Source organism: Ornithodoros turicata, chromosome 4 (genome assembly GCF_037126465.1).
Source record: "Ornithodoros turicata isolate Travis chromosome 4, ASM3712646v1, whole genome shotgun sequence".
Taxonomy (NCBI): domain Eukaryota; kingdom Metazoa; phylum Arthropoda; class Arachnida; order Ixodida; family Argasidae; genus Ornithodoros; species Ornithodoros turicata.
Window position 1 is genome coordinate 23348026 of NC_088204.1, and position 24800 is coordinate 23372825.

The following is a 24800-nucleotide window of genomic DNA, read 5'->3' on the forward strand; positions in this document are numbered from 1 at the left end:
CCTGTGGGTCTGCCGACAAAGGAGACCGTATAGGGAAGGCCATAAACCCTGTGGTCCACATTCCGGTGTCGGCATGATGTATAACAAAGGAGTTCAGTTCTTACAGTTCAGACATTAATCACTGTCACCCCTTTTGTTAAAGCTGCGTGGGGGAATGTATTCGGAAGGTCAGTCCACTCGAATGTGGACCCGCCCCTGTTCGGTATTGTTCGTGCACTGGCAGGGCGGTCCCGCCCCGAAAAACATAAGGCACTGTCTGCCCTTTCGTTTAATCCGGGGTATGGGGAAAATACCAGGGAAAAATAGCCATCAGATAAGCCGCACCCGTGGATAAGCCGCAGAGCGTCCGCGAAAAAAAAATCGTGCATAACCCGCGGCTAATACGCGTGAAAATACGGTACTATTAGAGCACTATTAGACTAAGAGCACTATTAGACAGTAAGAAGCACCATTAGAAATATAAGTTAAGGGTGATCACACAGATTCAAAATGAACGAAGTTCATCACATTATAAGCAAGTTCACCTCAGAATAAATGTGTTCACTTTAAGAGTATCACAGTTACAAATATGACAGGTTTTACACCACATAGATTCACCGCGCGTCACGCGACACGAGCACACTACAGCACGCAATATCTGAAACGCGTGGACAGCTCGCGCGATTTTAGCCTGCCCATATCCGCGTATATTGCAATTTTTCACCTGAGCACATAGATTCACGAGCACCAGTAGTATAGAAAGAAGTCCTATAGCCAAGAGTTTTCTCTAATCCAATTCCAATCCAATTCCAATCCAATTCTAAGCCATAATCCAGTTATAATCCAACACAATCCAGTTCTAAGCCAACACAAGCCAAATCCAAAGCCATCTGATTGGCCGCCATTAGCTCCGCCCACTTCACGTTGATTGGCCCATGCTAAGCCTACTGATCTGATTGGCCGCCATTAGCTCCGCCCACTTCACGTTGATTGGCCCATGCTAAGCCTACTGATCTTTGATTGGCTGCCAGTAGCTCCGCTCCTTTATGCTAATTAGTTGGCTTGGCTCCGCCCAGTTCACGCTGAATGGCCCGTGCTAAGCCTACTGATCATTGATTGGTTGACTGTAGCTCCGCCCCTTTATGCTAATTACTCGGCTCTGCCCACTTCACGCTGATTGGTGCATGCGTATCACTCAGCACAGCTCCGCCCCTTTATGCCAATTAACTGGCTCCGCTGATTGGTCCATTCGAAGCCTACTGATCACTCTCCACATTTTCCAGACTTTCTAAGCCCTCTGATTGGTCGTCCACCGTTTAAGCCTACCGATTGGCCCCATTCTAAGCCCACTGATTGGCTGACTAAGCCCGCTGAACATAGCCTTCGTTAGCGCCCGCCAGATGGCGCACTCGGCAGCGACCCTGCTGCGGCTTTATCTCAGACGCCCAAACTTACCTCATGCCACCAGATGACGCGACTCAGGTGCATCAACTCCGCGCTGTTCCGCTTCGAGGCGTCACACGAGCGAGAGAACTTCGTCGAGATGTGCTGCCACATATTGCGCTCCCGTATCACCGCAAACAAGTTGCGGGAAATCATACGCGAAATCTTGGACGAGTACCTGTCGGCTTACAGGGAGCAATCACTGCGCGAGCTTCAGGAACCATGTCAGGAAGAAATAAGAGTCCTGGAGACGATCATCAATCGCTCTAGGAGCTATGGATGAAAATAAAGATGCATCACACCTCGCTACACAGTCTGCTCAAGTTATTCCACGATGCGCATGCAGTTCCAGCACCCTGCTCGAATTCTCATCTCCGGCGCGTCCATGTGTGGGAAGACGGTGCTCACGCAGAATATAATGAGACACCCCGAATTATTTAGCATTCCACCGCAGAAGATACTCTACGTACGAAAGTATGCAGCCGGCTGGGAAAAGGATTTCGACGGGGCGGAGTTTATGGACCGGATACCCGCAGATTGGGATGAGCGATATCCCACTCTCATAGTTATTGACGATCAAATCACGGAAAAGGGGGTTCTATCGGAGGTAGAGTCGCTGTTTGTACGTGGTAGCCACCATAAGAACGCGTCAGTGATCCTGATCACACAAGCCTTGTTCTATCATAACGCCGCTTTTCGAATGATATCGCTGAACGCCAGTTATATCGTATTGTTCCGGAACGCTCGGTCCGTACAACAGATTGAAACCTTCGGACGTCGGGTATTCGGGAAACAGGGGCTTTCCTATTTTCTCGACGCATATAACCAGGCGACGGAGAAGGCGCATGGTTATTTAGTTGTGGATCTGCACGCGCAAACACCTCCCTCTCGTAGCCTGCGAACGGGTATTTTACCGCACGACCGGCAGTTCCTGTTTACACCCGCGAAATGACGGCCGATCTTAGAAGACATCTCACGCTCCTCAAAGTATTGGCCGCCAGCAAACCGACGCACCGCGCAGAGTTACTTAAAGAGCTCAGCTGCGACGACATTCGAATCCTTTCGGAAATCTGTCTGAATATTCTACGCGGAAATATCCCACTTTCGACGGAACTTCATAAAAACCTGAAGAAACACAAAAAAATCCTCCGCTTCCTCGCCTACAAGTCACTTCATAAGTGCCCCCGGCAGTTGAAGAAATATATTAGGGGACAACGAGGTGGTCTCATTCCCATACTTCCACTGCTCCTCTCAGGGCTATCAAGTCTCGTGGCGGGAGTCGCCGGGCGAGCGATATCCAAAGCCATCGGTCATGGCTTAGAAATAGGTGAAGTTCTGAAATCTTACGATTCGGACGATGTAAAAGTGGGCAAAATACTGGAAGCCCTCTATTACTTGCTGAAGCGAGCTCACTATCATCCTCCTCCTCCTCCTCCTCCTCTGGAACCTGTCCATTCGGAGCCCGAACCGGAACCCAATCCATTCGACTTTAATCTTCTACCCTCCGGCGTTGATAAAGCACGCGCGAAATCTGTGCTAAACGAATTGAAGAAAGTATTCACCTGGCAGGCGGATAATGTGCTAGTATATAGAGGGAAGCGAATCAATCGCTCAAACATTGTGGCTCTCGTGAGCTACTTAGCACGTCGTAGCGCGCTCATCAAGAAACCCAGTTGGTACAAAAAAGTATCGAAAATTATAAGCGCTTTGAAAATACAGCGAATTGCTCGCTGGAGCAAATATGGGGCCCTATAGAAAGATCAAGGAGAAAGGGTTAGGTGGAGTGGATCGGTACCGACGTTATCACAAGCTCACGCACGCAGAAGCCGTGGAACAGCTGAAAAAAGAAGATGCTTACACCCTTCACAAGCCAGTGAAAAAAAAATTTAAGGGGCGCTCCATCATCGCAACTCATGTGCGGGATTTATATCAGGCAGACCTTCTGGATATGCGTAAATATCAGAAATATAACAAGGGCTTCAGGTACATCCTAACGGTCATAGATACGCTATCGAGGTACCTGTACATGGTCCCCATTCGCACAAAGCGCCCGCAAGACGTAAAGAAAGCCTTCCAACGAGTTTTCCGTCACGGAATTCCGAAGAATTTGCTCACTGATCGCGGGAGCGAATTTTGGGGTTCCCCCGTTCGTCAGTACTTTCAGTCGCTACTAAATCACTATAGCACACAAAGCGGAATGAAAGCGGCCTCCTGTGAACGCGTGCAGAGAACAATTAGAGAAAGAATAGCCAGGCATTTCACTAGTACGGGGAAGTTTAATTATATCAACGCGCTGCCGAAGATAGTGGCCGACTATAACGACTCGGTACACTCCGTCACGGGCGAAAAGCCGAAAAATGTGAACGCCGGAAATGAAGTAGCTCTGTTCAACAGATTGAATCGTAAGACGACCCCGCGCGAGAGCAAGTATAAATCAGGGGACCAGGTGAGGCTCGCGTTAGATCGCGGCGTGTTCGTCAAAGGCTACGATCAAAGGTGGACGGCCGAAGTGTTCGAGGTGTCGCGAACGAGAAAGACCGATCCGCCCGTAGTGTACGTGAAAGATTCGACGGGAAAAGAAATACTGGGATCATTCTACGAGCAGGAGCTGCAGCCCGTCCATCATCTTTCCTCGTACGATAAGCGACTCATATCCGCGGTGATTAGAAAGAAGAAAATTAACGGAGTATTGCACTACTTGGTTCGTTGGTTCGGATACGCCAAAGATCACGATTCTTGGGTGCCCGCCAGCGATGTCAGAAAATGAATTTTACGTGTATTTGCTCTCGAATGCCAGCATGGACCTGTACCCGTCCAACACGCTGAATGACTTCACGATCGCGTTAGATAAGCCGCTACACCTGGATGATTCGTACGTCGTTGGTCTAGAGGGATTTTCCATTCCCAACAGCTTCCTGAACGTGAACCAAGCGCCTGATAACCTGATAACGCTATCAACGGAGAAGTGGCAAACAAAACAGCTCACGTTCGAAGACACGGACACGCTATTGAATAAAATATTCCCCGAATATGGGATAGAGTGGACTTACGAGGAAGATCACTACGTGTTTAAGCTACCGTCGCGCGTGCGCTCGGTGAAATTAATCGACAGACCGCTGCATCTCGCCTTTGGAATCGTCGACATCGATGGAGATCACCCGGAGGGCGGTAGAGTACGCGCCGTCCCAAACGTGTTACCGCTCGCGGAGGAAAGAGCCGTTATGATGCGAGTTCGCCGGGTGATAGTGATCAATAACGATCTAATTTTAGAACCCCGATCGCTCATTACCGACACATTCAACGAATTCTTCAGAGCGACGAACGATACAGAATCACGGGTGGAATACAAAGACAACACTTACTCGCTTTCTCTCCCGACGAATTTCAACTTGTCGACCTAGTTCCTGGACCTCATTCAGGTGAAGCACATCCATGTTGAAGGATCCTGAAAGCGCATCACGTGTAATCCCATAGTGAAGACGTACCGCGTCCACATAAACACTCAAGAGACGGAAAGTCGGCGCATTTCACTTCCACCGAATTACTACGAAACACCCGAAGCTCTTGTGAGCGCCATCCATGAGCGTCTGCAGCCGGAGGCTTCCCTCACGTACGATGCGTGGGCGAGGAAGTGTTCGTTGAGCTTGCGGGAAAACGTGTCGCTTACATTATCCGATTACTTTGCGTACCTACTGGGTTTCGGCGCGAAAACCGTATTTACCGAAAACGATACGGGCGTCGACGAGGTGACCATAGATCTTCCCATTAACTGTATTATGATATACACGGATCTCGTCGCGCCCTCCGTAGTGGGAAACGGGCGACATCCGATACTGAAATTAATTCCATTCGTATACGATAGAACGAAAGAACAACTGAGTTTCAGCTTTCTACCCGTTCAGTATTTTAAGTTAGTGCAGCGCGAAATTTCCTCAATCACCGTCTCTATACGCGACGACACGGGTCGCAAGCTACCGCTACAAAATCGCGGTAGATCGACGCTGACGCTGCACTTTAAGCATGTACACTAAAGCGGTACCAATCTACGGATTTGGCGTTCCGACGGTATACAGGTCGCACCTGTACCAGAGGGGAGGCAATTTCTTTTCTCAGCTCGGGCGTTTCGCTATTCCACTCTTTAAACGCGTATCGCCCTACTTAAAAAAGACGGCTGTTGCGGCCGCTAAGCGCGTGGCCAAAAATCTGTCGGAGGGAGACTCTTTCCGAAGTGCGCTGAAAAGATCGGCGAAAGATACGGGCCGTGAAATTCTCCGCGACCTCGGAGGGGCTGGCGGGCGAAGAAAGAGGAGAAAACCGGACGTCTTCGACGGCATAAATCACGCTGGTTGCGCAGCCACAATTTAGTTGCGAGATGGACACGATTAACGTCGTACATCCCGACACTCCTATGTTGGATAAGTCGGAAACGCAGTTATTTTCCGTGCCGGGAACGCAGTGGCATATACTGAAGGGGGAATATGAGGTATTCTACCCGGTCGCTGACATATCCTCCGTCATAGAGTTCCAGCTTTCGAATTTGGGGCTACTTCAACTTCCTGGAGCAGCTCTGTGAGAAGCACGTCTCCTACGAATACGACCACTACGTTGGAAACAAGTTCCTACTGTACTACGACCTGGATCCCGATCAATCCTCCGTCCACCTGTCACCGATCAGGCGTGGAAACGTTCGTCTGCAACTCAAGTTCCGACGTGCCTTGGCCGAACCCACGACCGTATTGATACTGTCCGAGAGTGTGCGAATTATGTCCATCGATAAGAACAGGAACGTCACACTGGATTAGCGATGTTCGAGCAAGATATCGAGAGACTCCTGAAGTACAACGATTACACTTCGGCACTCTTCCGTGGTGTATACGCTCGAGACGACCGTCTGCCCGCACTGGATAGACCGGGTATAATCGTGGTGAACACCGATCGGCGACAGCAGACTGGGGAGCACTGGATTCTGTACGCGAAAATGAAGGATGACCTCATCTACTTTGATTCCTTCGGATTGCCGCCCATCGAACCCGAGTTGAAACGCCTCGCCGTTGACGAATATAATGATGTCTGTATTCAAAGCCTGTATTCTCCAATGTGTGGTGTGTACTGTTGTATCGCGGCGACATTTTTGGCGAAAGGGAAATCACTGAAGAGCATTGTATCCCTGTTTTCCGATAATATCGCTGCTATTGACCTAAAATCAATAAAGCTGCTAGAAAAGTTGTTTGTCGCTTAAAAACGCCTGGTGTCCTTTATTCTCTACAGCTCCCCCACAAACTATACTTGCTTAGTCAATGAATACACGCTATAGCTCCCTATCATATCATTCTATCAATACAGCTTCCCATCATATCAGCCTATCTTCCTAATCCAATACAACAACGCAACACTTAAAATCAGAAATACATGTATTTTTATTTTACAGCTGATTACATATGGGACGCTCGCTGGTCTCGCGGTCACTTCTTCTTCGCGTGAGTAAAGATGATGTCCGGCGATGCGACTCTTTTACCATCCCTGAATCTCTCCTTCTTCTCTAGTTTCAGATCTGGTAATTCTCGCATTTCTTGCAAATCTTCATCTGTGGGTCGCTTAAAACGCCTGGGTAGGTACACCTTTACGCGTTTATCGTTGTCCATCAGGAGTTCCACGTACACGGACTCCCCGTACATAGTATCCACTTTGCGCAAGTCCAACACGTCGAGCTTTTCGTTGTTCGGAACAGTGCTCATTTTCTGAATGTCCCCATCACCGGGTTTCTTTAGTTTATCCAGCTTCTCGAAAATAGATGACATATCTCTCAGCGCAAGTTTCTACGCACGCCAAATGGACTGAAAATGAGGACAACTATTACCTAACTTTCCTCATCTTGAAGACAATAGTGAAACATACCTTTCTTGTTGTGCGCTTCACCGAGAGTCAGCCGACGGAAGTAGCTTCACAGACCTCAAATGAGTTGTATATATCGCAACTTTTATATAAAGCACCCCTGGAGGAGCGCAAGGGTGGTGCGATTCTGTTTACACAATCACGCAGGAACAGCATGTGATTTATGATGCGCGAGCGCGCACGCGAAGGACATTTGGAACTTCTTGGAAACCAAAGTGCATAAGCGAACCCTTTGTTTTTGGTTACAGAAAGCTTGCTGATATAAAACAGATGGCCCAACTTGTTGAGACATGCAGCGCCGCGGCCGAGGCTCCATGACCTCATTTCTTGACAAACGTGATTTACGACCTCCAAAGCATGGCAGTACGCGAGCTTTGATATAAAACAGATGGCCCCAACGTGTTGGGATGGCCGATGAAGCTCCGTGACCTCATTTCTCCTCCGTGACCTCATTTCTCGGAACACATGATTTACGACTGCCAAAGTATGGGAATATGCGAGCTTTGATATAAAACACATGGCCCCAACGTGTTGACACGTGCACCACGACCGCGGAGGCCCCTTGACCTCATTTCTTGGAACACATGATTTACGACTACCAAAGCATGGGAGTACCCGAGCTTTGATATAAAACAGATGGCCCCAACGTGTTCTGACGTGCAGAGTGACCGATGAAGCTCCGTGACCTCATTTCTCGGAGAACGTGATTTACGACCTTCAAAGCATGGGAGTACACGAGCTTTGATATAAAACAGATGGCTCCAACGTGTTGGGATGGCCGATGAAGCTCCGTGACCTCATTTCTCCTCCGTGACCTCATTTCTCGGAACACATGATTTACGACTGCCAAAGCATGGGAATATGCGAGCATTGATATAAAACACATGGCCCCAACGTGTTCTGACATGCAGCAAGGCTGCTGGTTTATAGGCCGCGCGATCGCCTCAGGGGGGAACAGTCTGCTTTCACTCGCTTCAAAAGTAAGTTATTCGCCTCACTTGTTGCACGTTTCTTACGGATCCGTTTATTTTCAGTGCCTCGGTGTGTGTTCTGCTTTTTTGATCCTCACGATATCGAGGATGAATCGGATGAATCGGACGACGATTCTCGGGACGGCGCACCTCCTACACTGTCTGCTCACGTGATGCGATCGCACCCCGACGTGGATACATCTTTCCTGCCCTTCTTCCAGACTGACAGTGCATTTAGAGGTGTCGTTAAAAGGTACGTGCTATTGGCATCTGTTCACGATCAGGGAGTAGAGGATTTGCGACAATATTTAATGAGTCACTTTCACGATATGGTCGCTATATTGAGAGCGCTAAGAACACCCTTTAGGTTTTGCATTTGTTTGGATGTTTTAATGGTAAAGGAAACTCGTGGGGAGATAATCGCGCACATTGCCCACTTTATGGCGTTTGCTCGCGAAGTCCACAGCGACGGAGCCATCGCGAATACCCTGATGGATGTGATTCAGGAGTCCACGGGACGCGTAGAAAATGATCAGCGGGAAGGGAGCGGGTTCGTGTCCACCGACGTCCAAAACGTTCAAATGTGCATTTCCGCCGTGAAAACGAAAAAATTCGGATGCAATGGGACACTTCCCGATCATTTGGCTAAGCGCAGGAACCTGCTAACAAATATTCATTTACCGGCACGTAAGGAGGGTGAGTGTTTTAAATACAACACGCTCGCCCTCCTGCATCCACAGAGTTGGAATACATGGTCAAAAAAATATGAAAATTATGCAGCGGAGTACTGGTGGCCTAGTCGCTTCCCTGTTTCCTACTCTGACCTGGACGAATTCGAAGACAAAAACATGATATCCGTGTACGTATACGAGTACGTCGATCAGGGAGTGCACGTGTCGCGACCTCCAAAACTCGAGTATGAAAAGAAAATTCACTTATTGGCTATAGACCAGCATTTTTTTGGAATCAAGTCCCTCGAGCGGTTACTGATTAGGAAAGACAAGCGTTTCGTCTGCGAGCGTTGCACGCGCTCTTTTAACAAGGAAGAGAGCATGGCGAAACATCGTCGCCTGTGCGCGGACGTAAACGAAATCATATTGGAATTTTGCGAACCAGGCAAAAACTTTGTAGAGTTTACTAAAATACAGTACAAGCAGCAGTACAACTACGTCGTCGCGTTGGACACGGAGAGCGTACTCGCGCCCAGTGGTGTTGGCATGCAGCGTCACGTCACCTCGAGCTTCTGTGCCGTGCTCGTACGCACCCACGACTCGAAGGTGATGCGCATCAGGACGCACCACGGTGAAGATTCTGCGAGGCAGTGCGTCAGAGCTTTGATGGAAATGCGGGACGAGATGATCGCCCTGAACGCCTGCCCCACGGAAATGGTGCTGAATGATGAGCAACGAGCACGGCACAGAGCTGCCACCCACTGCGCGTACTGCGGGCGGGAGTTCGCGCAAGATCTACCCCGTGTCCGGCACCACGACCATTCCAAGCGTTGTACTGCCGGCGAGACAAATTACATCGCGACGCTGTGCAACCCCTGTAACGTGGTGTGCACGACGCGGGAAAAACTGCCCATCATGGTGCACAATCTGGCCTACGATTTGGCCGGACTACTGCGGGAATTTCACCTTTTCGGGTGGAAGCGAGCTCCCTTCATCGTGGCCAGTTCCATGGAAAAAATTCGATCGTTCGAAATTGGCACCTTCCTATTCAGAGACACCATGCAGTACCTAAATTCGTCGCTGGGAGAGCTCGTGGAAACCGTCAAATCCATGGGGGGCGCAGAGGCGTTCCAATGCCTGAAGCAGGTATTTGGAGACGACTGCAAAATTTTGCTTCGTAAAGGTGTATTCCCGTACAGCCACGTTAGCTCGTTCGCGGTCTACGACGAATTGGCTCTGCCGGCAAAATCCGCCTTCCGAAACGATCTGACGGGGGAGGATATAAGCGATGAAGACTATCAGTACGCTCTGCACGTATTTGAACGTTTTGGATGCTCGAATCTGAGGGATTATAATGCATTGTACCTGAAAACGGATGCCCTGTTACATGCTGACGTAATGCAGCACTTCCGACGCCTGTGCTACGATGCGCGCGGTTTGGAATTGCTTCATTGCGTTTCTCTGGCATCCTATTCGTGGCAATGCACTCTAAATTACACGCGGGCAACATTGGAGCTGATCATCGACGAGGACATGAGTAGTAGGTACTGGACTCTCATAGTGCACAACGCCCAACTGGCCTGAACACGATTTAATTAGCAATTAGAGCTAATTGGGACCCCCCACATTAATCAGCACCCTCCAGGGAGCCACCACACTAATTGGGGAAAGTCTAACTCGTGTCCACACCAGCTGAGCGTTGTGCACTATGAGAGTCCATAAAAAATAAAAAATAGATAGAAATAGAGTGGAGAGAAGGAGTTTAATTGAAGATCAACGGCGCCATCTTGAAGAAAGCGGTCCGGAAAGGCCGCTGACCGTCGCTGGGCGACGGAGCACAGAAGCAGGTTGCAAAGCATCGCAGCTATGACCACCAGTTCCGGACATCCTGTGACGTCATCACGGCATGTCTGGGCAAGTTAGGACAGCTCTGGGCATGCAAGGAGAAAAACACTCGTAATACAGAGGCTGGAAAAGCAAGAGTACGCAAACCATCAATAGCTAACAACAACAAAAATTAGTTACACAACAAATGAGCCCACCAGAACAGGAGCGCAGAACCATGCGACTGCTCCGTCCGAGAGGCAGGCAGAAACTGACTCGTAATGGTTTTTGTCCTGTATAAACCCCGCAGTTGCACCCCCTAGCGGTTACTTTCTCAACTAATCTCACAACAAAATTATTAAGAATCACGCCAGCGCTACTCCCGGTCCCAAGGCAGAAGATGATAGAAAATGGCGGGAATGCCCGGACAACAGCAACCAGCACCCGACGTGCACGGGCACGAAAATCGCAAACAAAGCGGGAACAAAGTTGGCGAAATCATTAGTTACTCAACAAATCACCTCACCACAGTAGGAGCGCAGACCGATGCGACTGCTCTCGTCGACAGCCAGGGATCAAGTGACGACGGAGCGAACGACCGCACGTCTTCTCCCAACGAGAGCCAGAGGTGGACTGACGTAAGCGCCACTCTACGGGTGCTACGCATGCGCGCGCTCGTAGCGCCCTCTGCGCGCTCCTACCGCCACCTGCGAGAGGCTAAGAGAGAAGAGCATTCCTGCGCCCCCTGCTGGCCGTTCTCATTGGTCGTGAGGCTAAGTGAGAAGAGCATTCCTGCGCCCCCTGCTGGCAGTTCTCATTGGTCCAGACATCATCCTATTGTCTCAGGGCTACACTGTTTCTTTCCACTAATGCTCCTTTGGTCAATCTGCAGTGAAGCCACGGTATGACGTCATCATGCACATGCGTGGCTCAAGGACGCGTGCGCTCTAGCAGGGGACCTATTATTTATTGAATCACTATCCCAAGATTATTTCCTTTATTCTTCTATAACGATTGCATAGGAAACTATTGCAGAAGAGCACCATGCATGAAAACTGATCGTAGGAATTCCAAAGTCTTACTAAATGAGACTTGCAAAAGAACAAAACATCCTAACATGTAACTCCATCAACGGCTAATAAGAGGACTAGGCACTCAACAAATCAACGCGCGCAGAACTCAGGGCAGCACTATCGTCAAGACGACAATGTTCCTTGTCAAAAAAAGACAAAATACAAAGCGTTAACAAAGGAAAGCATGCATATCGGGGCATGTCAGGACACGTCAGGACAAATTCGCACGACTGTTGGGCAACAGAGGAAAACGAACACTTGAACAGAGTGAAAAAGGCACTCACCATCATTTTTCCCGTTCACAGCATTCCCTCATTGTAAATCCGCTCGTCACAAAATCCACCTGCATCGTCGAACACCATTCACCAGTGACGAACCATACATCCACACCCCATCAGAGGCAGACAGAACCCCACCTAAGCTACGCTCTTCCACTGACGGCCAACGCCAGGATCATAATTACCGTGTCTACACCCGCCAGTGTCCAAGAGAGAAGTGAATCCTTGCGCCCCCTGCAGGCCAGTCTCATTGGTCGTGTCGGCATCCTATTGTCTCAGGGCTACACAGTTTTTTTTTCCACTAATGCTCCTCTAGACAAGGTCAACCTGAAACAATAGTCTCTCGGTATGCGGTCATCATGCAGGTGCGTGGCTCAAGGACGCGTACGCTCTAGACAGGGCACCTGTTATTTATTGAATCACTATACCTAGATTATTTCCTTTATTCTACTATAATGATTGCGTAGGGAACTATTGCAGAAAAACACCATAGACAAGAGGAGATTGTAGCATTTCATTCTCAAAGTCTTACTGTACAGGAAAAAAAAATGGTTCAGCAAGACATAAAGTCACACACCTGTCCCCCTCGCGGTTACTCTCTGAACTAAATGAATCGCAAAATTATTAAGAATTGCTCTACTCCCATTCAAGGCAGCACTATCGTCAAGAATATGCCTTGTACAAAAGGAAAAAAACTACATGCAGAAGGAAAGCATGTCAGAACAAGCCCAGGCATGTCAGCGCATGCTTGTCAGACAAGGGGGGAAAAAGCGAAAAGAAACAAAGAAGGAAACCAGCATCAAACTATTTCTTCTTATTCAAAAACAGTGCTCATCATAAATCTGCCCAGGACAATACACACTATTTTTCTATTGCCACACTTTTTTCCAGTAACGGTCAATGCATTGCTACAGACTGCGTGACGTCATCACATCCTGTCTGAAGAAGAAGACACCGGCAAAGACTCCTATTATTTATTGAATCGCAAGATTATTTCCTTTGTCCTACTCTTAATGACATTGATTCTCTCATTAAAATTCAACAAAAAAGCACCCCGCATATTATCGATTTTCACCCCAAAGGCTCATCATGGTCATTAGAATTACAGTAAACTGCCACTGCTCTTTTAAAATAATAAGTGAGACCACTCAACATCACCTCCAGGCTTATGTAATACATGACCCTTTCTATGCTCATACATTCGTTGTCTGAGGCTACACCTGCGAGCAAAAAAGACGCGGAAGCCGGGTGGGCAAAGTTCCATTCACGCATGGCGAGCAAAAAGGTGCGAAAGCACAAGACAGAACGCCTTTACGGGAACACGATAGCATTCCTATACTATATTAATGATTATTGCATTGCAGTTTAGAAAAACTACAACTAAACTATAATTTTAGGAGCCCAACTTTCTATGGAAACTATAATTGCCCTATTACTTGGATCGCTACTAATGAAGCGCTCCAATTTTTTCTCTCTTCCCATTTCAGCCTTGTCATGCAGGGAAGCAGACTCATATCCAAAATAATTAATTTACACTGAGGGTGCCGTGCTTCAGGAATTCCTATCCTGCGCTCAGATGCAAGCATTTCTTCACGGATACCTTTAACAGCTGACTTCCTCAACATATCGAACACCCAACAAAATCAAACAAACAATCAGAGAAACCCTCTTCTCAGCTGCACCATGCGACTTTCTTCTGCGTAAAATCGGTGATTTGAAGAAGAGAGCAGCGAAAAATTGCGCGCGCTTGTGCTCGACCTGAAGCGTATGCCAATAAACCAAGAAAAAGGCACTCATGTCTGGTATCTGATAGTGCCACATACACAGACGCATTGCCTGCGAAAGAAAGCACAGGACACGGATACACAAATTTCCTTAGGTGAGCAGGGAAAAGGCTTAAGACCACAGGTCACGACACATCGCCACGCGGCTAGCACAACATGACACCAACAAGATACTAGCAGCGGGAAGAACTGCAACACTGCTAAACAAGTCCAGACATGCCACGATGACGTCACAAATCAGGAGAAAAAAAAGCACACGCATGCACGCACAGAGGACAACGCATTAAACACACGGAGCGCTCAGGAATAATCGTAGCGTTACCGCACATCGCTACGAAGCTCAACGTCTAACAGAAGACGACGACGACAACAAAATATTAGCGAAGGGTAAAAATTGCAACACTACCGAACAAGTCCAGACATGCGACATCGCATACAAAACACTGCTCATCGGGGAAAAGGCCTAAGCCTGCGGCGGATCATCATAGAGCGTACACAACTTCATTTTTTCTATTTTGCGTAAACTAAACCCGGTCTGCTTGGAAAACGACGTACAAATTTTCTTAAGGAGCAGAGAAATATTTCTACTCCGTGCTCAGATACCAGCATTTCTGCTCAAAAACCTGCAAAATTAAACACTGCTTACTTCGTCAAGATATCGAACAAAATCAAACAAACAACCCCACTTCCACTGGTAGAACACTATTCAGCTTTTACGCAGGAGGCTTTCTTCTACATAAAAAGTAGAGAAAATAAGAAAAGAGCAGCGAAATATTACACGCACATTTGCTTGACTTAAAAAACCTGAAGCATATGCCAATAAACCAAGAAAAAGACACTCATGTCTGGTATCTGATAGTGCCACATACACAGACGCATTGCCTGCGAAAGAAAGCACAGGACACGGATACACAAATTTCCTTAGGTGAGCAGGGAAAAGGCTTAAGACCACAGGTCACGACACATCGCCACGCGGCTAGCACAACATGACACCAACAAGATACTAGCAGCGGGAAGAACTGCAACACTGCTAAACAAGTCCAGACATGCCACGATGACGTCACAAATCAGGAGAAAAAAAAGCACACGCATGCACGCACAGAGGACAACGCATTAAACACACGGAGCGCTCAGGAATAATCGTAGCGTTACCGCACATCGCTACGAAGCTCAACGTCTAACAGAAGACGACGACAACAACAAGATATTAACGAAGGGTAAAAATTGCAACACTGAACAAGTCCAGACATGCGACATCGCATACAAAACACTGCTCATCGGGGGAAAGGCCTAAGCCTGCGGCGGATCATCATAGAGCATACACAACTTCATTTTTCTATTTTGCGTAAACTAAACGCGGTCTGCTTGGAAAACGACGTACAAATTTTCTTAGGGAGCAGAGAAATATTTCTACTCCGTGCTCAGATACCAGCATTTCTGCTCAAAAACCTGCAAAATTAAGCTCTGCTTACTTCGTTAAGATATCGAACACCCAACAAAATCAAACAAACAACCCCACTTCCACTGGTAGAACACTATTCAGCTTTTACGCAGGAGGCTTTCTTCTACATAAAAAGTAGAGAAAATAAGAAAAGAGCAGCGAAATATTACACGCACTTTTGCTCGCATAGCTATAAGAGAAAAAAATAAATAAAATAACGACGCACACGCTAATAAACTGTGACAAAGACACCCATTTCTGCTATCAGATAATTATTGCATAATGCTAAATACTCATTTGCATTGGCCCTGCGTGAAGAAACCACAGGACAGGGATACACAATCTATCTTAAGCGAGCACGGAAAGTCACTTCTACTCGAACAGCTTAATACCATAAAGTCTGAATTTTTGCAAAGAAAATAAAGCCTGAACAGCGCTACGAAGGTGACAGACACATACTAACAGACAAACAAACACTTCTTCGAGTCTATATTATATTTTAAAAAATAACGAAAGCACACATAAAAAAATCAAATCGGCTAGGTAGCCTACCAGACGTTGTGCCTTAAAGTTGGCTGCACGCAATGTGCGGAAGCATGCTGTGAAGCCAACTTGCGGTTTTGCTGGATGCACATGAAGTCCGATTCCAATTGGAAATCGCGCTAAGGACGTGCCAAACGTGGAATATTCGCAAGATTAATCCCAATACCTGGAATTCTGTTCATTTTAGCGGGAATGCTGGCGCTTGTGCTCCATTATTCGAAATTTTCGAATACGAATAGGGTTCGAATATCAACAATATTCGAACAATATTCGAAATTTCGAATATTCGCACACCTCTAGTGAATACTGACACTCAACGATATATAACAAAAAACAAACAAATTCCATTCTCATGAACTCTCCTCTGCCGAGCGGCTTTCTCCTGCTCTACCTGGATGCTGACTTTTTCCCCCCTCACCTACATTCTGAGTAAAAACAGTGACAGAAGAAAAGAACCGCGAAAAATTACACGCATTTGTGTCACAGGACAGGGATACACAACTTTCCTTAAGTGAGCAGGGAAAAGGCTTAAGTCGGTACCGCTCAGGAATAATCGGAGAATCACCGCGTATCGCTACGCGGCTAGCGCTTGAACAGCGCTACGAACGTGACAGATACATACTAACAAACAAACAAACAACAGCAGGACCGGCGTCGGGCACTCATAAAATACCCTGGCCAAAACAAAGACTTCGCCAGGTTCGCGGGGCAATTCCATTAAAAACGCTCGTCCTATCCTACAGATAGCAATGCAAACGCGACTGCCCTTATTTTTTAAACCACTATTTCACGCAATAGTACATAAATGTATCACTCGTGCCACACGAAAAGGCAAACACTTACTTGTCAAGTGGGGTCCCAGCGCGTGCGCGCGCGCACACACACAGGCACACACACACACACACACTAACATTTTCACACTCACAAACACAAAGTCTATTTTCACAACCACATAAATCCATATTATTCCTCAGGTCAATAATTATCCTGCCATCGTCAAAAGACGGCACAGACATGTATGCTTACGCAAAACAATCGGTCCTCGTTCCGGATGTAATAGGATATCGTCACTCGGCCGGCGCGAACCAATAAAGAAAGAAAGGAATGCATGTTCGCTATACGAAGAAAACTGTGCCGTGCTTCTACGCAGCGATCATTATACAGACGCGTAAATGTGAACATCATTCGCTACACACTGTAGCTCTCATCATTTTTAAACCAAACCGTGTTCATAGGTCTTCACTAAATAGGTGAGCCGATAATGACTCCAAATAAAATAAAATAAAATAATCATTCCAGCATCGCTGGCTGCAAGCTTGGGTACCCAACAGAGCAGCGCGCTCCTATCAACACGCCTTGGGCTGACCTTACACACCCGAAGCCTTTTCTGAATGCATTCTGCCGGCGCTGGAATAAAAGATTTATCGCGAGGGTACTACGATGTCAGCTCTGTTGCTGTTTAAGTGATAAAACAGTGCGCTTACTCGGGCAATCGCGCGCGTCCAAACCGCGAGAACGGGTCCGCGTTGCGCTCGCGCCGCGGGGAATCGCACGCGTCGCGAGTCCAAACCGCGAGACCGGGCCCGCGCGCGCGCTTCGCGGTTCGGGCGCACTGTTTTATCACTTAAACAGCAACAGAGCTGACATCGTAGTACCCTCGCGATAAATCTTTTATTCCAGCGCCGGCAGAATGCATTCAGAAAAGGCTTCGGGTGTGTAAGGTCAGCCCAAGGCGTGTTGATAGGAGCGCGCTGCTCTGTTGGGTACCCAAGCTTGCAGCCAGCGATGCTGGAATGATTATTTTATTTTATTTTATTTGGAGTCATTATCGGCTCACCTATTTAGTGAAGACCTATGAACACGGTTTGGTTTAAAAATGATGAGAGCTACAGTGTGTAGCGAATGATGTTCACATTTACGCGTCCGTATAATGATCGCTGCGTAGAAGCACGGCACAGTTTTCTTCGTATAGCGAACATGCATTCCTTTCTTTCTTTATTGGTTCGCGCCGGCCGAGTGACGATATCCTATTACATCCGGAACGAGGACCGATTGTCTTGCGTAAGCATACATGTCTGTGCCGTCTTTTGACGATGGCAGGATAATTATTGACCTGAGGAATAATATGGATTTATGTGGTTGTGAAAATAGACTTTGTGTTTGTGAGTGTGAAAATGTTAGTGTGTGTGTGTGTGTGTGTGCCTGTGTGTGTGCGCGCGCGCACGCGCTGGGACCCCACTTGACAAGTAAGTGTTTGCCTTTTCGTGTGGCACGAGTGATACATTTATGTACTATTGCGTGAAATAGTGGTTTAAAAAATAAGGGCAGTCGCGTTTGCATTGCTATCTGTAGGATAGGACGAGCGTTTTTAATGGAATTGCCTCGCGAACCTGGCGAAGTCTTTGTTTTGGCCAGGGTATTTTATGAGTGCCCGACGCCGGTCCTGCTGTTGTTTGTTTGTTTGTTAGTATGTATCTGTCACGTTCGTAGCGCTGTTCAAGCGCTAGCCGCGTAGCGATACGCGGTGATTCTCCGATTATTCCTGAGCGGTACCGACTTAAGCCTTTTCCCTGCTCACTTAAGGAAATTTGTGTATCCCTGTCCTGTGACACAAATGCGTGTAATTTTTCGCGGTTCTTTTCTTCTGTCACTGTTTTTACTCAGAATGTAGGTGAGGGGGGAAAAAGTCAGCATCCAGGTAGAGCAGGAGAAAGCCGCTCGGCAGAGGAGAGTTCATGAGAATGGAATTTGTTTGTTTTTTGTTATATATCGTTGAGTGTCAGTATTCACTAGAGGTGTGCGAATATTCGAAATTTCGAATATTGTTCGAATATTGTTGATATTCGAACCCTATTCGTATTCGAAAATTTCGAATAATGGAGCACAAGCGCCAGCATTCCCGCTAAAATGAACAGAATTCCAGGTATTGGGATTAATCTTGCGAAAATTTCACGTTTGGCACGTCCTTAGCGCGATTTCCAATTGGAATCGGACTTCATGTGCATCCAGCAAAACCGCAAGTTGGCTTCACAGCATGCTTCCGCACATTGCGTGCAGCCAACTTTAAGGCACAACGTCTGGTAGGCTACCTAGCCGATTTGATTTTTTTATGTGTGCTTTCGTTATTTTTTAAAATATAATATAGACTCGAAGAAGTGTTTGTTTGTCTGTTAGTATGTGTCTGTCACCTTCGTAGCGCTGTTCAGGCTTTATTTTCTTTGCAAAAATTCAGACTTTATGGTATTAAGCTGTTCGAGTAGAAGTGACTTTCCGTGCTCGCTTAAGATAGATTGTGTATCCCTGTCCTGTGGTTTCTTCACGCAGGGCCAATGCAAATGAGTATTTAGCATTATGCAATAATTATCTGATAGCAGAAATGGGTGTCTTTGTCACAGTTTATTAGCGTGTGCGTCGTTATTTTATTTATTTTTTTCTCTTATAGCTATGCGAGCAAAAGTGCGTGTAATATTTCGCTGCTCTTTTCTTATTTTCTCTACTTTTTATGTAGAAGAAAGCCTCCTGCGTAAAAGCTGAATAGTGTTCTACCAGTGGAAGTGGGGTTGTTTGTTTGATTTTGTTGGGTGTTCGATATCTTAACGAAGTAAGCAGAGCTTAATTTTGCAGGTTTTTGAGCAGAAATGCTGGTATCTGAGCACGGAGTAGAAATATTTCTCTGCTCCCTAAGAAAATTTGTACGTCGTTTTCCAAGCAGACCGCGTTTAGTTTACGCAAAATAGAAAAATGAAGTTGTGTATGCTCTATGATGATCCGCCGCAGGCTTAGGCCTTTCCCCGATGAGCAGTGTTTTGTATGCGATGTCGCATGTCTGGACTTGTTCAGTGTTGCAATTTTTACCCTTCGTTAATATCTTGTTGTTGTCGTCGTCTTCTGTTAGACGTTGAGCTTCGTAGCGATGTGCGGTAACGCTACGATTATTCCTGAGCGCTCCGTGTGTTTAATGTGTTGTCCTCTGTGCGTGCATGCGTGTGCTTTTTTTTCTCCTGATTTGTGACGTCATCGTGGCATGTCTGGACTTGTTTAGCAGTGTTGCAGTTCTTCCCGCTGCTAGTATCTTGTTGCTGTCATGTTGTGCTAGCCGCGTGGCGATGTGTGGTGACCTGAGGTCTTCAGCCTTTTCCCTGCTCACCTAAGGAAATTTGTGTATCCCTGTCCTGTGCTTTCTTTACGCAAGGGCAATGCGTCTGTGTATGTGGCACTATCAGATACCAGACATGAGTGTCTTTTTCTTGGTTTATTGGCATATGCTTCAGGTTTTTTAAGTCAAGCAAATGTGCGTGTAATATTTCGCTGCTCTTTTCTTATTTTCTCTACTTTTTATGTAGAAGAAAGCCTCCTGCGTAAAAGCTGAATAGTGTTCTACCAGTGGAAGTGGGGTTGTTTGTTTGATTTTGTTCGATATCTTGACGAAGTAAGCAGTGTTTAATTTTGCAGGTTTTTGAGCAGAAATGCTGGTATCTGAGCACGGAGTAGAAATATTTCTCTGCTCCTTAAGAAAATTTGTACGTCGTTTTCCAAGCAGACCGCGTTTAGTTTACGCAAAATAGAAAAAATGAAGTTGTGTACGCTCTATGATGATCCGCCGCAGGCTTAGGCCTTTTCCCCGATGAGCAGTGTTTTGTATGCGATGTCGCATGTCTGGACTTGTTCGGTAGTGTTGCAATTTTTACCCTTCGCTAATATTTTGTTGTCGTCGTCGTCTTGTGTTAGACGTTTAGCTTCGTAGCGATGTGCGGTGACGCTACGATTATTCCTGAGCGCTCCGTGTGTTTAATGCGTTGTCCTCTGTGCGTGTGTGCGTGCGCTTTTTTTTTCTCCTGATTTGTGACGCCATCGTGGCATGTCTGGACTTGTTTAGCAGTGTTGCAGTTCTTCCCGCTGCTAGTATCTTGTTGGTGTCATGTTGTGCTAGCCGCGTGGCGATGTGTCGTGACCTGTGGTCTTAAGCCTTTTCCCTGCTCACCTAAGGAAATTTGTGTATCCGTGTCCTGTGCTTTCTTTACGCAAGGCAATGCGTCTGTGTATGTGGCACTATCAGATACCAGACATGAGTGCCTTTTTCTTGGTTTATTGGCATATGCTTCAGGTCGAGCACAAGCGCGCACAATTTTTCGCTGCTCTCTTCTTCAAATCACCGATTTTACGCAGAAGAAAGTCGCATGGTGCAGCTGAGAAGAGGGTTTCTCTGATTGTTTGTTTGATTTTGTTGGGTGTTCGATATGTTGAGGAAGTCAGCTGTTAAAGGTATCCGTGAAGAAATGCTTGCATCTGAGCGCAGGATAGGAATTCCTGAAGCACGGCACCCTCAGTGTAAATTAATTATTTTGGATATGAGTCTGCTTCCCTGCATGACAAGGCTGAAATGGGAAGAGAGAAAAAATTGGAGCGCTTCATTAGTAGCGATCCAAGTAATAGGGCAATTATAGTTTCCATAGAAAGTTGGGCTCCTAAAATTATAGTTTAGTTGTAGTTTTTCTAAACTGCAATGCAATAATCATTAATATAGTATAGGAATGCTATCGTGTTCCCGTAAAGGCGTTCTGTCTTGTGCTTTCGCACCTTTTTGCTCGCCATGCGTGAATGGAACTTTGCCCACCCGGCTTCCGCGCCTTTTTTGCTCGCAGGTGTAGCCTCAGACAACGAATGTATGAGCATAGAAAGGGTCATGTATTACATAAGCCTGGAGGTGATGTTGAGTGGTCTCACTTATTATTTTAAAAGAGCAGTGGCAGTTTACTGTAATTCTAATGACCATGATGAGCCTTTGGGGTGAAAATCGATAATATGCGGGGTGCTTTTTTGTTGAATTTTAATGAGAGAATCAATGTCATTAAGAGTAGGACAAAGGAAATAATCTTGCGATTCAATAAATAATAGGAGTCTTTGCCGGTGTCTTCTTCTTCAGACAGGATGTGATGACGTCACGCAGTCTGTAGCAATGCATTGACCGTTACTGGAAAAAAGTGTGGCAATAGAAAAATAGTGTGTATTGTCCTGGGCAGATTTATGATGAGCACTGTTTTTGAATAAGAAGAAATAGTTTGATGCTGGTTTCCTTCTTTGTTTCTTTTCGCTTTTTCCCCCCTTGTCTGACAAGCATGCGCTGACATGCCTGGGCTTGTTCTGACATGCTTTCCTTCTGCATGTAGTTTTTTTCCTTTTGTACAAGGCATATTCTTGACGATAGTGCTGCCTTGAATGGGAGTAGAGCAATTCTTAATAATTTTGCGATTCATTTAGTTCAGAGAGTAACCGCGAGGGGGACAGGTGTGTGACTTTATGTCTTGCTGAACCATTTTTTTTTTCCTGTACAGTAAGACTTTGAGAATGAAATGCTACAATCTCCTCTTGTCTATGGTGTTTTTCTGCAATAGTTCCCTACGCAATCATTATAGTAGAATAAAGGAAATAATCTAGGGATAGTGATTCAATAAATAACAGGTGCCCTGTCTAGAGCGTACGCGTCCTTGAGCCACGCACCTGCATGATGACCGCATACCGAGAGACTATTGTTTCAGGTTGACCTTGTCTAGAGGAGCATTAGTGGAAAAAAAACTGTGTAGCCCTGAGACAATAGGATGCCGACACGACCAATGAGACTGGCCTGCAGGGGGCGCAAGGATTCACTTCTCTCTTGGACACTGGCGGGTGTAGACACGGTAATTATGATCCTGGCGTTGGCCGTCAGTGGAAGAGCGTAGCTTAGGTGGGGTTCTGTCTGCCTCTGATGGGGTGTGGATGTATGGTTCGTCACTGGTGAATGGTGTTCGACGATGCAGGTGGATTTTGTGACGAGCGGATTTACAATGAGGGAATGCTGTGAACGGGAAAAATGATGGTGAGTGCCTTTTTCACTCTGTTCAAGTGTTCGTTTTCCTCTGTTGCCCAACAGTCGTGCGAATTTGTCCTGACGTGTCCTGACATGCCCCGATATGCATGCTTTCCTTTGTTAACGCTTTGTATTTTGTCTCTTTTTGACAAGGAACATTGTCGTCTTGACGATAGTGCTGCCCTGAGTTCTGCGCGCGTTGATTTGTTGAGTGCCTAGTCCTCTTATTAGCCGTTGATGGAGTTACATGTTAGGATGTTTTGTTCTTTTGCAAGTCTCATTTAGTAAGACTTTGGAATTCCTACGATCAGTTTTCATGCATGGTGCTCTTCTGCAATAGTTTCCTATGCAATCGTTATAGAAGAATAAAGGAAATAATCTTGGGATAGTGATTCAATAAATAATAGGTCCCCTGCTAGAGCGCACGCGTCCTTGAGCCACGCAGGTGCATGATGACGTCATACCGTGGCTTCACTGCAGATTGACCAAAGGAGCATTAGTGGAAAAAAACAGTGTAGCCCTGAGACAATAGGATGATGTCTGGACCAATGAGAACTGCCAGCAGGGGGCGCAGGAATGCTCTTCTCACTTAGCCTCACGACCAATGAGAACTGCCAGCAGGGGGCGCAGGAATGCTCTTCTCTCTTAGCCTCTCGCAGGTGGCGGTAGGAGCGCGCAGAGGGCGCTACGAGCGCGCGCATGCGTAGCACCCGTAGAGTGACGTCAGTCCACCTCTGGCTCTCGTTGGGAGAAGACGTGCGGTCGTTTGCTCCGTCGTCACTTGATCCCTGGCTGTCAACGAGAGCAGTCGCATTGGTCTGCGCTCCTACTGTGGTGAGGTGATTTGTTGTGTAACTAATGATTTCGTCAACTTTGTTCCCGCTTTGTTTGCGATTTTCGTGCCCGTGCACGTCGGGTGCTGGTTGCTGTTGTCCGGGCATCCCCGGCATTTTCTATCATCTTCTGCCTTGGGAACGGGAGTAGCGCTGACGTGATTCTTAATAATTTTGTTGTGAGATTAGTTGAGAAAGTAACCGCTAGGGGATGCAGCTGCGGGGCTTTATACAGCAGAAAAACCATTACGAGTCAGTTCTCTGCCTGCCTCTCGGATGGAGCAGTCGCATCGTTCTGCGCTCCTGTTGTGGTGGGCTCATTTGTTGTGTAACTAATTGTTTTTTCTTGTTAGCTATTGATGGTTTGCATACTCTTGCTTTCCCAGCCTCTGTATTACGAGTGTTTTTCTCCTTGCATGTCCAGAGCTGTCCTAACTTGCCCAGACATGCCATGATGACGTCACAGCTGACGTCACAGGATGTGCGGAACTGGTGCTGCGATGCTTTGCAACCTGCCTCCGTGCTCCATCGCCCAGCGACAGTCAGCGGCCGTTCCGGACCGCTTTCTTCAAGATGACGTCGTTGATCTTCAACTAAACTCCTTCTCTCCACTCTATTTCTATCTTTTCATTTTATTTTCTACCTATTTTTTTATTTTTTTATCAGCTCAAGTAGCCGGAAACTCACACAGTGGTCTGGACGTGTCTTAGATGATCCCCAATTAGTGTAATGACTCCCTGGTGGGTCCTGATTAATGTGGGGGGTCCCAATTAGCTCTAATTGCTAATTAATGGCGTCCAGACGAAGATGTGAGTTTCCGGATACTTGAGCTGATACATTACTACTTTGGACCGCGGCCTGGTTGTCTCGCCTAGCAAGACAGTAGCCATGGCATTCTCACGAAGATCATTCCATTAGTACCCGCTTTTCATTGATGGCTCACCCCGGACCTTTGTCACAACCTGCCGATACCTGGGGATTACAATTGACTGTGGCCTGACGTGGTCCCACCATGTGAAGCTACTTGCTACAAGGCAAATGATTTGGTAAATGTACTCAGGCGTATTGTTGGTGCATCCTGGGGCTCGTCATGTTCTGACCTTTATCGTGTCCACCATGCCCTGGTGTTGGGGACATTGCGGTACAGCTTACCCATTCTGCATGGTCTCAGTCGAACCCAAGAACAGGAACTGCTGAACGTCCAGGCCCGTAGTCTCCGTG

At 46.9% G+C, this 24800-nt stretch overlaps 1 protein-coding gene and 1 long non-coding RNA gene across 3 annotated transcripts in view; both read right to left on the reverse strand.

Annotated features, from left to right (window-relative positions):
• Nucleotides 1–24800, reverse strand: part of LOC135391325 (uncharacterized) — a 686593-nt gene that overhangs the window by 565869 nt on the left and 95924 nt on the right. The window lies entirely within an intron of this gene.
• LOC135392809 (uncharacterized) lies at nucleotides 10700–13748 on the reverse strand. The gene is made up of 2 exons (XR_010422234.1): nucleotides 11307–13748; nucleotides 10700–10886 (listed from the first exon to the last, which is right to left on the reverse strand). It is a non-coding gene; the product is annotated as an uncharacterized LOC135392809 (long non-coding RNA).